Source organism: Pleurodeles waltl, chromosome 5, assembly GCF_031143425.1.
Source record: "Pleurodeles waltl isolate 20211129_DDA chromosome 5, aPleWal1.hap1.20221129, whole genome shotgun sequence".
Classification (NCBI taxonomy): domain Eukaryota; kingdom Metazoa; phylum Chordata; class Amphibia; order Caudata; family Salamandridae; genus Pleurodeles; species Pleurodeles waltl.
The window spans coordinates 1,667,848,754-1,667,862,802 of record NC_090444.1 but is presented as its reverse complement, the minus strand read 5'-3'; positions in this window follow the sequence as shown (position 1 = coordinate 1,667,862,802).

The following is a 14,049-nucleotide window of genomic DNA, read 5'->3' as shown; positions in this document are numbered from 1 at the left end:
TATCCCAAGCACACCATCAGACCAGCATGCACACTCATCAATACACAAGAGTGGACATGGCAAACATAAGCACCACACATCCCACAGGCACTCACACAAGCACCATCCCCATGTAGACACAGCAACATCCACTGGCTCCACTGTGTCCCCCTCCTCCACGTCCTCCTCCTCCCTCCCTGTCTCGTCTCCACTCACACCTGCATGCACTACATCCTCAGCCACTGCCTCCATCACCAACACACCCATCACCACACACCGCTCATGTGCACTCACCACCCCCACTACCATTCACACATCCCCAGTGTCCTCTCCCAGTGTGTAAGTGAGCAGTCCTCCCAAAGTACACAAACGCAGACACACACCCACCGAACAGCCATCCACCTCACAACAGCCTCCGGCCCATGCACTTCACCCACATTCAGCAGACCTATACCTCCCACAACCACTACCTCTTCCTCCACTCCCAAACCCCCTCCCAGTGTGTCTAAAAAACTCTTCCTGGCTAACATTGACCTCTTCCCTACACCTCCCCTCCCCGTCCTTCCCCTAGGGCTAGGCTTTCCAGGTCCCAGCCCAGCACCTCAGCCACCACATCCCCAGGCACAGTGGTGCCAGCAACTGCTGGGTCATGGAGTGCACCACCCATCAGGGCTGCCAGTGTGCCACGTAGCGAGGGCAAGGACATTCCGCCACCTGCCAAGGTGAAAAAGGTGCCCACATCCTGGAGGGAGAAGCCGAAAGTAACAGCCACCAAGGGCTCAGCAAAAACCAAAGGGGATAGTGGCAAGACAACTGCGGCACCATCAAAGCTGGGGAAGTGCCAAAAGTTGAAGAGCAGGTCAGGAGAGGGCATGGTGGCACCGACTGAGGGACCAGTGTCACACTTTCTGACCACGGCAACTTGTACGGCGGCGAACACCGCTAGCTGCCCCGCCACCACAACCGCCACATGCACCGCCGCCAGCACCGCCCCATCAGACACTGCCGCAAGCACCGCTGCGAAAGACACCACTGCAAGCACCGCCACCTGCACCGCCCCCGGCACGTCTACAGCCTCAGCAACAGTCCCTAGCCTCTTCCCCAGTATGCAGCCGTCCGAGGCTGCAGGAGATGTCCTGCTGTGTCCCTCAGCAGGTGCTGACCCATGCACCGCCGCAACAGACACCACCGCAAGCACCGCCGCAACAGACACTGCCGCAAGCACCGCCACTGGCCCCGTGGCGTCCTCTGACACAGGCACCACCGCTGACATGGCTACCATCCCCAATGGTCAGTCATCTGAGGCTGGAGGAGAGTTCCTGGACCCTGGGCAGCTTCCATCACTGTTTGCACCAGCAGGTGGAAGGCGCAGCCGCAGCAGTGTGCGGTATGTCGCTGCCTCCATGGCGTATCATACTACCTGAACCTAGCAAATCTCGTGGCACGCACACCCAGGTGAGGGAATTGTACCAGCCACACTGCACGTTGAGCACTCTGGGCACCATGCCCCCTCCAGAACCAGTGGAGAGATACATCCACTACCTCAGTCCTTGGCAGGATGAAGCACTCTGGGCACAAGTGGAGTATCACATCCACTACCTCAGTCCTTGGCAGGATGAAGCACTCTGGGCACCATGCCCCCTCCAGAACCAGTGGAGTATCACATCCACTACCTCAGTCCTTGGCAGGATGAAGCACTCTGGGCACCATGACCCCTCCAGAACCAGTGGAGGGATTCATCCATTGCCTCAGTCCTTGGCAGGATGAAGCGCTCTGGGCACCATGCCGCCTCCAGAACCAGTGGAGTATCACATCCACTACCTCAGTCCTTGGCAGGATGAAGCACTTTGGGCACCATGCCCCCTCCAGAACCAGTGGAGAGATACATCCACTACCTCAGTCCTTGGCAGGATGAAGCACTCTGGGCACCATGCCCCCCTCCAGAACCAGTGGAGTATCACATCCACTACCTCAGTCCTTGGCAGGATGAAGCACTCTGAGCACCATGCCCCCTCCAGAACCAGTGGAGAGATACATCCACTACCTCAGTCCTTGGCACGATGAAGCACTCTGGGCACCAGGCCCCCTCCAGAACCAGTGGAGTATCACATCCAGTAACTCAGTCCTTGGCAGGATGAAGCACTCTGGGCACCATGCCCCCTCCAGAACCAGTGGAGTATCACATCCACTACCTCAGTCCTTGGCAGGAAGAAGCACTCTGGGCACCAGACCCCCTCCAGAACCAGTGGAGTATCACATCCACTACCTCAGTCCTTGGCAGGATGAAGCACTCTGGGCACCATGCCCCCTCCAGAACCAGTGGAGTATCACATCCACTACCTCAGTCCTTGGCAGGATGAAGCACTCTGGAGACCATGCCCCCTCCAGAATCAGTGGAGTATCACATCCACTACCTCAGTCCTTGGCAGGATGAAGCACTCTGGGCACTATGCCCCCTCCAGAACCAGTGGATAGATACATGCACTACCTCAGTCCTTGACTGGATTAAGCATTCTGGGCACCATGCCCCCTCCAGAACCAGTGGAGTATCACATCCACTACCTCAGTCCTTGTCAGGATGAAGCACTCTGGGCAACAGGCCCCCTCCAGAACCAGTGGAGTATCACATCAACTACCTCAGTCCTTGGCAGGATGAAGCACTCTGGGTCCGGGCCCCCTCCAGAACCAGTGGAGTATCACATCCACTACCTCAGTCCTTGGAAGGATGAAGCACTATGGGCACCATGCCCCCTCCAGAACCAGTGGAGAGATACATCTACTACCTTAGTCCTTGGCAGAACGAAGCACTCTGGGCACCAGGCCCCCTCCAGAACCAGTGGAGTATCACATCCACTACCTCAGTCCTTGGCAGGATGAAGCACTCTGGGCACCATGCCCCCTCCAGAACAAGTAGAGTATCACATCCACTACCTCAGTCCTTGGCAGGATGAAGCACTCTGGGCACCAGGCCCCCTCCAGAACCAGTGGAGACTGTTATGCACTTGGGAGACTATGGCTTTGCACTCCCCAGGATAAAGCAGTGGGCAAACTACCCACTTGAGAGACTGTGGCTTTGCACTTTCCGGGATAAAGCAGTGGGCAAACCACCCACTGGAGAGACTTGGGAGACTGGCTTTGCACTCCCCAGGATACAACAATGGGCAAATGACCCACTGGAGAGACTTGAGAGACTGTGGCTTTGCACTCCCCGGGATAAAGCAGTGGGCAACCCACCCACTGGAGAGACTTCAGAGACTGTGGCTTTGCACTCCCCAGGGTACAGCAATGGGCATGGAGCCCCCACGTGCAGCAGTGGTGTTGTGCATTCATCAGGCTGAGGTGCCCCCCCTCCCCCTGAGGTGCCTGTATATTTCCGATCTGATGCCCCAGCAGTGTTCTCTCCGTTTCCAGTCAGGTACCATGCGTGGGCCTCGCTCATTCATTTTGGGCCCAGTGGTCCACGGACAATGATTAGTACACTATCCGGACTTGTGTAGCTGGTGTACATATTTGTATATACCGAATTTGGAGTTTTGACTAATGGATTTTTAATGATTACAATTGTTACAATAATTTCCTTTTGTCCTTGCGTTCTTCCAGGGGGTGGGGTGTGTATATGTAATGTTGCTGCATGTATTTGTGTGTATATGTTGTTGTGGGTGAGGGTGGGGATGGGGGTATTATGTGTTGCGTGTGTGTGTCACTCTCTTTCCCCCCCTCCCCTGTGTTGTAGGTGCAGTACTCACCGTGGTCGCCGCCGTTCGTACTCCTGGTAGAAGAGGAGGTAAACCAACATGGGTAACACCTGAAGTTCGGGCTCCATGGTGTCCTGGTTCCTCGTTGGGTGTTGAGAGGTGAGTGTTTTCCCTTCTGTGTACTGTTTCCACCGTGCTTTTGATAGCGTTGGTTCCGCCCCGGAAAAGGTGGCTGATAGGCCTCTTGTAATACAGTGGGCGGTACTTTGTCTCCCGTCTGTCTGTTGGCGGTGTCTGCCGTGCTGTTTGTTTCTACCGCCGTGGCGGTCGGAGTGTTAAAGTGGCTGTCTATGTTGGCGGTTTCCGCCACGGTCGTAATCCCATTTTTTTTCTACCGGCCTGTTTGAGGTATTACCGCTGCTTTAACACCGACTGCCAGGGTTGTAATGAGGGCCTAAGTCCCCAGCTTTCAGTACTGACTCAGTAGGGGGGTCCCCGGATTCCAATAATGATTCAGTGGGGGTCCTTGGGATCCAGTAATGATAAAGTGGGGATCCACAGAAGTCAAAAGGTTGGGAACCACTGCTCTATGAGAAAGAAATTAATGCGGGCAGGCGTTTGTAGACACTCTTCATGAAGAGCAAAACTGAGAATGTGGAACAGAGATTAGCAAGGGGTCCGCGAGCAAGGAAAAGAAGAAAAACTGCAGACCAACAAGAAGACACAATGTCCTATCTTAGAAATCTGACCCTTTCCTAATATGAGAGGAGCAAAGGAAGATCTAGACAGACCTATTCAACAGAAGTGGCAAAAGCAATCAAATTCTATTTAACACAAAAAGCCCATAGGTGTGATGGCTTTACCATTTTTTTTAATAAACCTCACCTCATACTTCTTCACAATCCCTAACAGCTCTATTTAATAGTGGTAAAGTTCCCCGTGTTGGAGGAAAAATGTATTTCTATTATTAAACTTGGGCAAAGTCACCTCAACGTGTGTACAGCCGGTTGGCCATGGAGAATATTAAAGAAAAAATTATCACCACAGCATTGTTAAATAGGCATGCCATATGCACCCCATCTTATTGACCAACACCAATTTTCCCATCCTTGTGGGCTGCCAAACCCATTATATTATCAAGACAATTATTTGTGTAACAAGTCAGTACAGAGAATGATAACCCTTGTTTTCTTTATGTCCCTACAAATGTAGAAATTGCTTCACAGAGTTAACATTCTTGAACGTGTGCAAATGACAGCCGAACTTGGCTGGATTTTCTTAAACTGGATTAGGGCAAATTATGTTCAACCATTAGCAAGAGTAAATTAAGGGGATATCAGTAGGTTGTAATTTCTGTTCAAAAAGAGACCAGACAGAGATGTCCCTGATACTCTGGGCTATGTCTGCTCTCGCAACTGAACTCTCAGCAAACAAGATATAACAAATAACTGACTTGGAACAGTGAACCATAAAAACCTAATTTACGGGTGATGTATTGGTCCATCATGGTGACCCCAACAGATACTGTTGCAGCAGGAATGGGACTTGGACTGTGCAGATTTTTGGGTCAAACTCAAAAAAGTACAAGCTGCACTCATGTAGATGGACTTTTAGTTCTGGGATGACGCTTAACATCAACAAATCAACAATTCATCAGTGACAGTGAAGCACATTAGGCCCCACAAGGATGACAGAGAGTGGCAGATTTGCAAACCATGAAGGTTTATTATCTGATTAGCGAAGTTACAAAATTAGCAAATTAGCAAACTTACAAACTCAAATCATTTACATTTGTTCTATATCAATGATCAATATATAAGTAGATTGGTCAGTATAATTCAAAGTGATTACAATTAGCAAATACAAAGACAGACTATTTAAAGTTGTCATAAGCAAATCAAGCAAATTCAGTTTCCTCTAACGGGACGTTCCCTACCATGCTAAACTAATAGGTCGATGGAATGGGGGAGTAGAGGAGAATGTGTCAGCCAATAAAGCCTTTGAAAGAAGAATCAAATAAAGATTCAATCAGGAAATTGTGAATGGATTTGCAGAAGTCTAACTCTTTGAGCAAGAGCAAATAAAACATCTAATCCCAAGAGAGTTGAAAGGGGCATCTGAATATAACTAGCTCAGCAATACACAATTAAATCATACAACTCTCAACAATATCTAATGCTCCCCACTGTTCTCAGGAAAAGGTATCCAATCATGACTGAACGTTCATTGATAAGACAGCTTTATCCTTCTTCCCAGCCATTGCACAATGGATGTTTTTTGATGTATGACTTTCAAAAGATATCTCATAGCACAATGGTACATCATGGTCAGCTTGTCGAAGGCACACATGCAAATTCACTATTCATTCTCTATGGAACACATGCAGATAAACAATTCTCACAGAAACCAAAACATTTGTTTCATTTAATTAACTCAATCATTACTGAAGCTTGAATCATGGAATGAGAAAAAGAGAGAGAAATAAGACAGCATCCAAAAGTACATTTTCATGTTAGCGTGAGTCATTTGATCTGAGGTTTACATGAACTATGGCTAACTTAACGTGAACATCACACTTTCTACTTTTATATGTGGTGCAAATTAATATGTGTTATGTAAAATGAAAAATAGTGACAGAAAGTCACCAATACCATCCAAATTGGTTGAAATAATTGAACAGTTTTTAAGAGGTTCTTCATATTTAAGATTAACATAATGAAATCAGAACTATTGAAACTGACACTTACATCCACAGACATCTAGGTATTGCAAATGTTTTATACAATATAATTAGGATAAACGTAGGTTCAATACTTGGGATGTAGTTGTTAAATTCAGCATTCATATTAATGAGAGTTAACCTTGCTAAACATATAAGAATAGTCACTGATAACCTTCCTAATTGTGGGCACCTGTAGATCTGAGCTGGCAGAAAAATAATAAAGATGATTATTACACTTGAACTTTGCTGTCTTTTTAAGCCCTTCCATTGCCTATCCATTGATAGGAACTACTGATGCTGCAAACTAAAATGACTCCATTCATGTAGGGGGTACACTTGCTGGAGATTTGTAAAACATCCCGAAGGCTTCCAAAAAAGCAGGCGGGTTGGCTTGTTGCAACATTTCACAATATGGTGAGGCCACATAGCTACTAGTACATAGCACATTAACAAGACGAAAAAGTGAAAAGAAATTAGTCCACATGGACAAGCTAATGCTAGGAGGATATTACAAAACCGTTTGCCACTCCCTACACATAATATGGCCTTTTCATCCATATCCACTATCCCTGAAATAATTTAATTGGGATTTCAATCCTGCATCATGTGCTGTCCTCTTCGGGAACTGGAGAAATGGCAATGTCCACATATATTGAATATATTCCACAGAGGGAAGTTATATCATTTTATCAAAGCAAAAAAGAATTGTATCCTACACTAAAGGGCAGATAAGGATACACAAAGCAGGCAGTGAATACTGTTCCCCCATTAAATTGGCTTCTCAATAGGAAACATACCTCTGAGAGGAATTTGCTGAGAGGTTTGCAGGTGCAAAGACGTATATATCTCAACACTCTTTTTGAGACCTCCAGAGGTGATTTGACACACATAGGCCCTCATTACGACCCTGGCGGTTGGTGATAAAGTGGCGGTAACACCGCCAACAGGCTGGCAGTGACTACTGCCAAATTATGACCATAGCAGTGATATCTCCGAAAGACAGCCAATGTACCACACCGACCGCCAGGGGGGAAACAACAGCCAACATGGCGGTAGCCGCTACAGCCAGGCGGAAGACAAAGTTCCACCCACCATATTATGACCTAGCAAACCGCCACCTTTTCTGGGACGGTACCAACGCCATCAAAAGCCTGGCGGAAACAGAGCACAAAACTCAAAGGACTCACCATTGGAGACACAGGGAAGAACCACGCTGCCATGCAACCAGAACTGCAAGTCTTTCCGATGATCTTCTACATCATGCTCTACCACGAACACCAACGCCGGCGAAGACGACAACGGTGAGTACAGCCGCCTAGCACACAAGGGGGGGAGGAAAATGACAGTGACACACACAACACACACCCCACACACACACGCCCATACACACAACCAGCTGCACAAGATAATCAATTTGTCCCTGATAATTGGCTGAATAATGCAAGGACAACAGGAACTGACAAAAGTGATTGTAATAAGATCAACATCAAAAATAAGAAGTCAATGTGGCAATGCAACAGATATGTACAAATCTACGAAAAAGGGACACTGCCCAGTCCACAGTTCACAGGGGTCACATGGCCACAGGGCAAAGTCCAAGGCCCCACTCGATCCCTGCACCAATACAGAGAGAACACTGCAGGGGCATCAGTTGGCAAATAGGCAGGCACCTCAGGGGGGGAGGGGGGCACCTCAGCCGGATGCGGAAACAAGACCACTGGTTCTGGAGGGGGCAACATGGCCTGTGCTTTGTCCTGTGGAGTGCAAAGCCATAGTCTCTCAAGTGGGTGTCTTGCCCACTGGTCCTGCACGGGGCAACATGCCCTGTGCTTTGTCCTGGGGAGTGCAAGGCCACAGTCTCTCGAGTGGGTGACATTCCCACTGGTTCTGGAGGGGGCAACATGCCCTGTACTTTGTCCTGGGGAGTGCAAGGCCACAGTCTCTCGAGTGGGTGACTTTCCCACTGGTTCTGGAGGGGGCAAATTGCCCTGTACTTTGTCCTGGGGAGTGTAAGGCCACAGTCTCTCAAGTGGGTGTCTTGCCATCTGGTTCTGGTGGGGGCAGGCTGCATAGCAGCACATGGAGGCTGGATCACATAGCGTCTGCCAGCGGTGACGGCTGCACTGTGGTGGTGGTTGTGGGAGGCTCCTGGTCAGCCCCTGCACCCTCCGATGGCTACTCTGTGATCGTGGTGGTTGTGGGAGGCTCCTGCTCAGCCCCGCAACCTCCGATGGCTGCACTGTGGTGGTGGTGGTTGTTGGAGGCTCCAGTTCAGCCCCTGCACCCTCCGATGGCTGCACTGTGGTGGTGGTTGTGAGAGGCTCCAGCTCAGCCCCGGCATTCTCTGATGGCTGCACAACCACTGCTGGTGGTGTTGTCTCTGTGACAGCTGCTGGTGCAGGCTCCTGCCCCTTCTGGCTGGCTGGTGCAGGCTCCTTCCCCTTCTTGCTGGCTGGTGCAGGCTCCTTCCCCTTCTTGCTGGCTGGTGCAAACTCCTTCCCCTTCTTGCTGTCTGGTGCAGGCTCCTTCCCCTTCTTGCTGGCTGGTGCAGGCTCCTTCCCCTTCTTGCTGGCTGGTGCAGGCTCCTTCCCCTTCAGTATTTGTGGCCTGGAATCCTTTCCACCACGAGTAGGTGCTGCTGAAACTGGGCCCGTGGACTGTTTGGCTGAGGTGCTTGGCTGGGATCTTGATACCCTGGCCATACGTGCAGGACGGGGGGGTATGTAAGAGGTCAATCTGGCAAAGGAAAAGCTTTTTAGGGACAGTGGGGAGGGAGGGGAAGAAGTAATGGGAGTGGAGGATGAAGGAGTGGTTGTTGGAGGTGTTTGTCTGCTGGATTTGGGTGCAGATGCATGGGTTGTATGCTGTTGTGAGGTGGATGGCTGTTGGGTGTCTGAGTGCTTGCGTTTGTGTACTTTAGGAGGGGGGACAAACACGGTGGGAGAGGACACAGGGGACGTGTGCATGGATGTTGTGGAGGTGTCTGCCAGTGAGGTGTGGGTTCTGCTTGGTGCAGTGATGATGCTGGTAGTGGATATTGATGTAGTGCATGCAGTGTAAATGTAACTGGGTGGGAGGTGGAGGAGGAGGGGGAGACAGTGGGAGTTGGTGTGCTGCAAATGAATGTTGTTTTTGTGAGTGCCTGTGAGATGAAGTGTGGTGCTTGTGTTTGCCTGTGACACTCTTGGGTGTTGTCTTGTGTGCATGCTCGTCTGGCTGTGTGCTTGGGATGGGTTGGGGCTGAGGAGAATGGGACTGGGAAGTAGAAGTTGGAGGGGGGACAGTAGAAACAGGGGCAATAGATGCCATCAGAGAGGAGGCCAGAGCCTGGATCGATCTCTGTTGGGCTGCCAATCCACTGTGAATGCCCTCCAGGAATGCATTTGATTGCTGCATCTGGGCTGCCAGCCCCTGGATGTCATTCACAATGGTTGACTGCCCTACTGAGATGGATCTCGGGAGGTCAATAGCCTTGTCAGTCAGGGCAGCAGGGCTCACTGGGGCAGGGCCTGAGGTGCCTGGGGCTAAGGAGTTGCCCACCCTCCTGGGTGAGCGGGCACAGGCAAGTCACTGAGGGGGTGCTGGAAGAGCAGTCCTGGTACGGGGATGGCGGTTGTACTTGTAGCTGGGGTGGTCACAGAAGTGTCCGCCACCACTAGGGAGCTCCCATCGGAGGAGGTATCTGAGTCTGTATTGTCCCCTCCAGTCTCGCCGGGGGGCTCCCCTTGACCTTCGTCCCACTGGTGCCCTCAGTGTCGGTGGACTGTCTCCTGGGTCCTATGGGATGCAGCTTCCTTCTTTGCTGGTGCCTCTGCTCCTCCGCCAGATGATGCTAATGCACAGAAGGACAGGATAACAAAACAAGAAAGGGGGGAGAGAGATAAAGGATAGACTAGGTCAATGACTGCACCAACACCACCGTTGGCATACACAGCACCCTCACACACAGGGAACAGGCCTACACACTATGCATTGTACTATCAGTGATATTGCTAGCCACGGCATGAGGAGCAGCACACACCGCCAACTGCAGCACACCTGGGACCCACGCATCCCTGACCAGTAGTGGATGGTAACAAGCTAGGTAGGCAGGATTTCCCCTTCAGACCTTTAGCCACCAGATGACCTATGCTGCTATGTCTGGCCTGGGGGCACCCACTGACACACAACCACTACCCGGATACCACCCCTCCAGCCATTTCCTTCAATGATGGCCATTGTACTCACCCCCTTGTGGCTGCTGTGATGCCCATCCAGCTCTGGATAGGCCACTGCCAGTATGCGGGCCATCAGGGGGTCAGGTTCCGATGGGCACCCCTTCCTCATTGGGATGCCATCCCTAGCTGGGCCTCCACGGTCTTCCATGTCCAGCGTTTCAGGTCCTCCCACCGTTTGCAACAGTAGGTGCTCCACCTGCCATAGACCCCCAGGGTCCGCACCTCCTTGGCGATGGCATGCCATATACCCTTCTTTTGATGGGCGCTGACCTGCAGAGGCAATACAGACAGGAGAACACTATTAGACAAACAGTTCAGCCAGTAACACGAATGGCCAACCATACCTGTTTCCATCACTATTGGCACACACATAGCCCAGGACTCAACGTGTACCGAGCGAAGGTGACATCCCTCCCCCCTTACACAATGCCTTCACACACACCTCCATGCATTCATGCCACATGAATCATGCCCACAGTGTACTCACCTGTTGGTCTGGAGGCCCATACAGCAGTCCATACTGGGGTAGAACCCCATCCACCAGTCTCTCCAATTCCTCAGAAGTGAAGGCTGGGGCCCTTTCCCCGGTCACACGGGCCATGGTAGGTTCCAGACACAGGTCCCAGCAGCACATGCAGTGTAGGTCCTCTCCTATGGAAGGTCAGGAAACAAGTGAGGAATCAGATAAAAAATTGTGGTCACGTCTGCGGCGGTGCATACCGTCGCCGCCGGTGTAGATCACCGTTGGCCACTGTACCCCATAGGGCCCAATTATATCCAATGAGGAATTGCACAGCGGTTCCCGACCGCCTCCAGCCACAGCGCACAATGTCAGCGGAATTACCTCACTTCCACCTGTCCCTCCACATAGGACAGGCGGACGCCATTTCAGGGGGGGGCAGGCCTATGGAGTAATGCTGTGTCACAGGAGAAATAGGCACATACTTGACATATTACACTGTCCCATGGCATGTTTTTGCCATTTCGGACTACTGTTGTGGCTCCATGGTTCAGTTTGTGACAGCCTGCTCACTCTTTTGTCCCTTAGATAAATAGGAGATGGAGACATACCCCCGTGTACAGACCCCTGGTGGACTTGGCTACACTGGAGGACAGGAACATTATCCTCACCTATAGACTGGACAGGGCCACAATCACAGAGCTGTGTGCCCAATTGGAGCCTGACCTGATATCTGCTATCCATCATGCCACTGGGATTCCCCCTATTGTGCAAGTGCTATCAGTGCTCCATTTCCTGGCAACTGGTTCTTTCCAAGTGACAGAGGGCTTGGCAGCGGGAATGTCACAGCCAATGTTTTCAATAGTGCTGACAAGAATGTTGTCTACCCAGATTAAACACATGTGCAGCTACATAGCATTCCCCCAGGTTGAGGATTTGGCCACTGTGAAGGCCGGGTTTTATGCAATGGGGCATATCCCGAATATAATTGGGGTGATTGACGGAACACATATTGCATTTGTCCACCCCACCAGAATAAACAGGTGTTCAGGAATCGTAAGAGTTTCCACTCTATGAATGTGCAGACGGTGTGCTTGGCGGACCAGTATATCCCCCATGTCAATGCTAAGTATCCTGGGTCGGTGCATGATGCCTTTGTCCTGAGTATATGTTGGTGTATGCATATGGTGTTGGCCATATAGGATAGTGTGTTGCTAAATGTTGTCCCTCAATATTTGCAGGTGACTCTGGTTACCCAAACATATCATTGCTGTTGACCCCTGTGAGGAATGCCAGTACAAGGGCAGAAGAACGTTATAATGAGGCACATGGGCGAACCAGAAGGATCATTGAAAGGACCTTTGGCCTCCTGAAGGCCAGGTTCCTGTGCCTCCATCTAACAGGTGGATCCCTGTGCTACTCACCCAATAAGGTCTGCCAGATAGTAGTGGCATACTGCATGTTGCACAACCTGGCCCTCAGACGTCATGTCCCTTTTCTGCAGGAGAAGGAGACTGGAGATGCCCCTGTGGCAGCAGTGGACCCTGTGGACAGTGAGGATGAGGAGGCAGAGGATGAGGATGTGGACAACAGAATATCTGTAATCCGTCAGTACTTCCAATGACACACAGGTGAGTCAGTGCAACTTTACATTTCAATGACTTTAGTTGTTTTCTGTGTGGCATTGGCATGCTGGTATTTCCCACTTCCATGCCCACTTACTGTTACCTCTGGCAATTCATTTGGCAGATGTTGGTGATTTGAGAAATAATCCTGGTGTGATCACAACAGCCAGCTACAGGTCATTGATTATATGCTCATTCTATGTACAGTTAATTTGCACTGGTTGTACCTGTTTCAATCAATACATATTTGAAATACATGACATACTCGAAATTGATTGCTATCAAAGGGTGTTTATTGAAGTGCTAATATGTAGAGGGGGAAGTGCAATGGGATAGGGTGATGATGGAGGACAGTCCAGGGTATTGTTACAGTCTGTTTGTAGCACAGGTGCATTGTCCAAGGGGACATAGGAAGGGGAGCAATGGCAGTTCAAGGTGGACACGGTGACTGAGTGGGACAAAAGGGGGACAATCAGAAGAGTCTCACTTCCTGGCGGGGTCTTGGCAAGTGTCTCTGGCTTCTGTCTAGATCGCAGGGAACATTTGTGGGGTGGTTCACCTTCTGCAGGGGGAGTGGTGCTGGTGGCCTGTGAGTCCTGTGGCGGTGCCTCCTGGCCACTAGAGTCAGCGGAAGTGGAAGGCTGTTCAGATGACTGGCTAGTGGCAGGGGCCCGCTGGTGTGACAATGCCTCCCTCATAATGTTGTCCACGTCTGCCAGCACCCCTGCTATGGAGATCAGGGTGTTGTTGATGGTCTGCAAGTCCTCCCTGATCCCCTGATACTGTTCCTCATGCAGCCACCTGTTCTCCTGCACGTTGTCAAGGATCTGGCCCATCATGTCCTGGGAATGTTGATAGGCTCCTAGGATCTCAGAGAGAGTCTGTTCCCTTGTCCTGTTCTCCCCCGGCACACAGCACTCTTCCCAGTTTCCCTGTTGGCCTGTGCCTCTGTCCCCTGAACTGTGTGCCCACTGACCCCAGGTCCCTGATTGTCTTGGGTGCGAGGTGTGGCCTGGGGTCCCTGTACAGGTAGGCATACTGCTGATTGATGTGTCCTGGAGACAGAGGTTTGGGTACGCTGGGTGGGTGCAGTGGTGTTGTTTCCTGATGGGGAGGCTCTGTGGTTGTCTGTGATTGGGCTTGGGTAACCGGCTGTCCAGTGGTCCCTGATGGGCCAGGTAGATCGTCCAGGTCCTGAAGACCAGAGTTACTGTCATCACTGTGGGCCTCTTCAGTTGGGGGACTGGATAGTGCTGGCACCTCCTTTCCAGTGACATTGGCTGGGGTACCTGTGGGGATGTAAATTATGTATTATGGTTCATGTGTATGACATATTGTACATCCCTGGCTT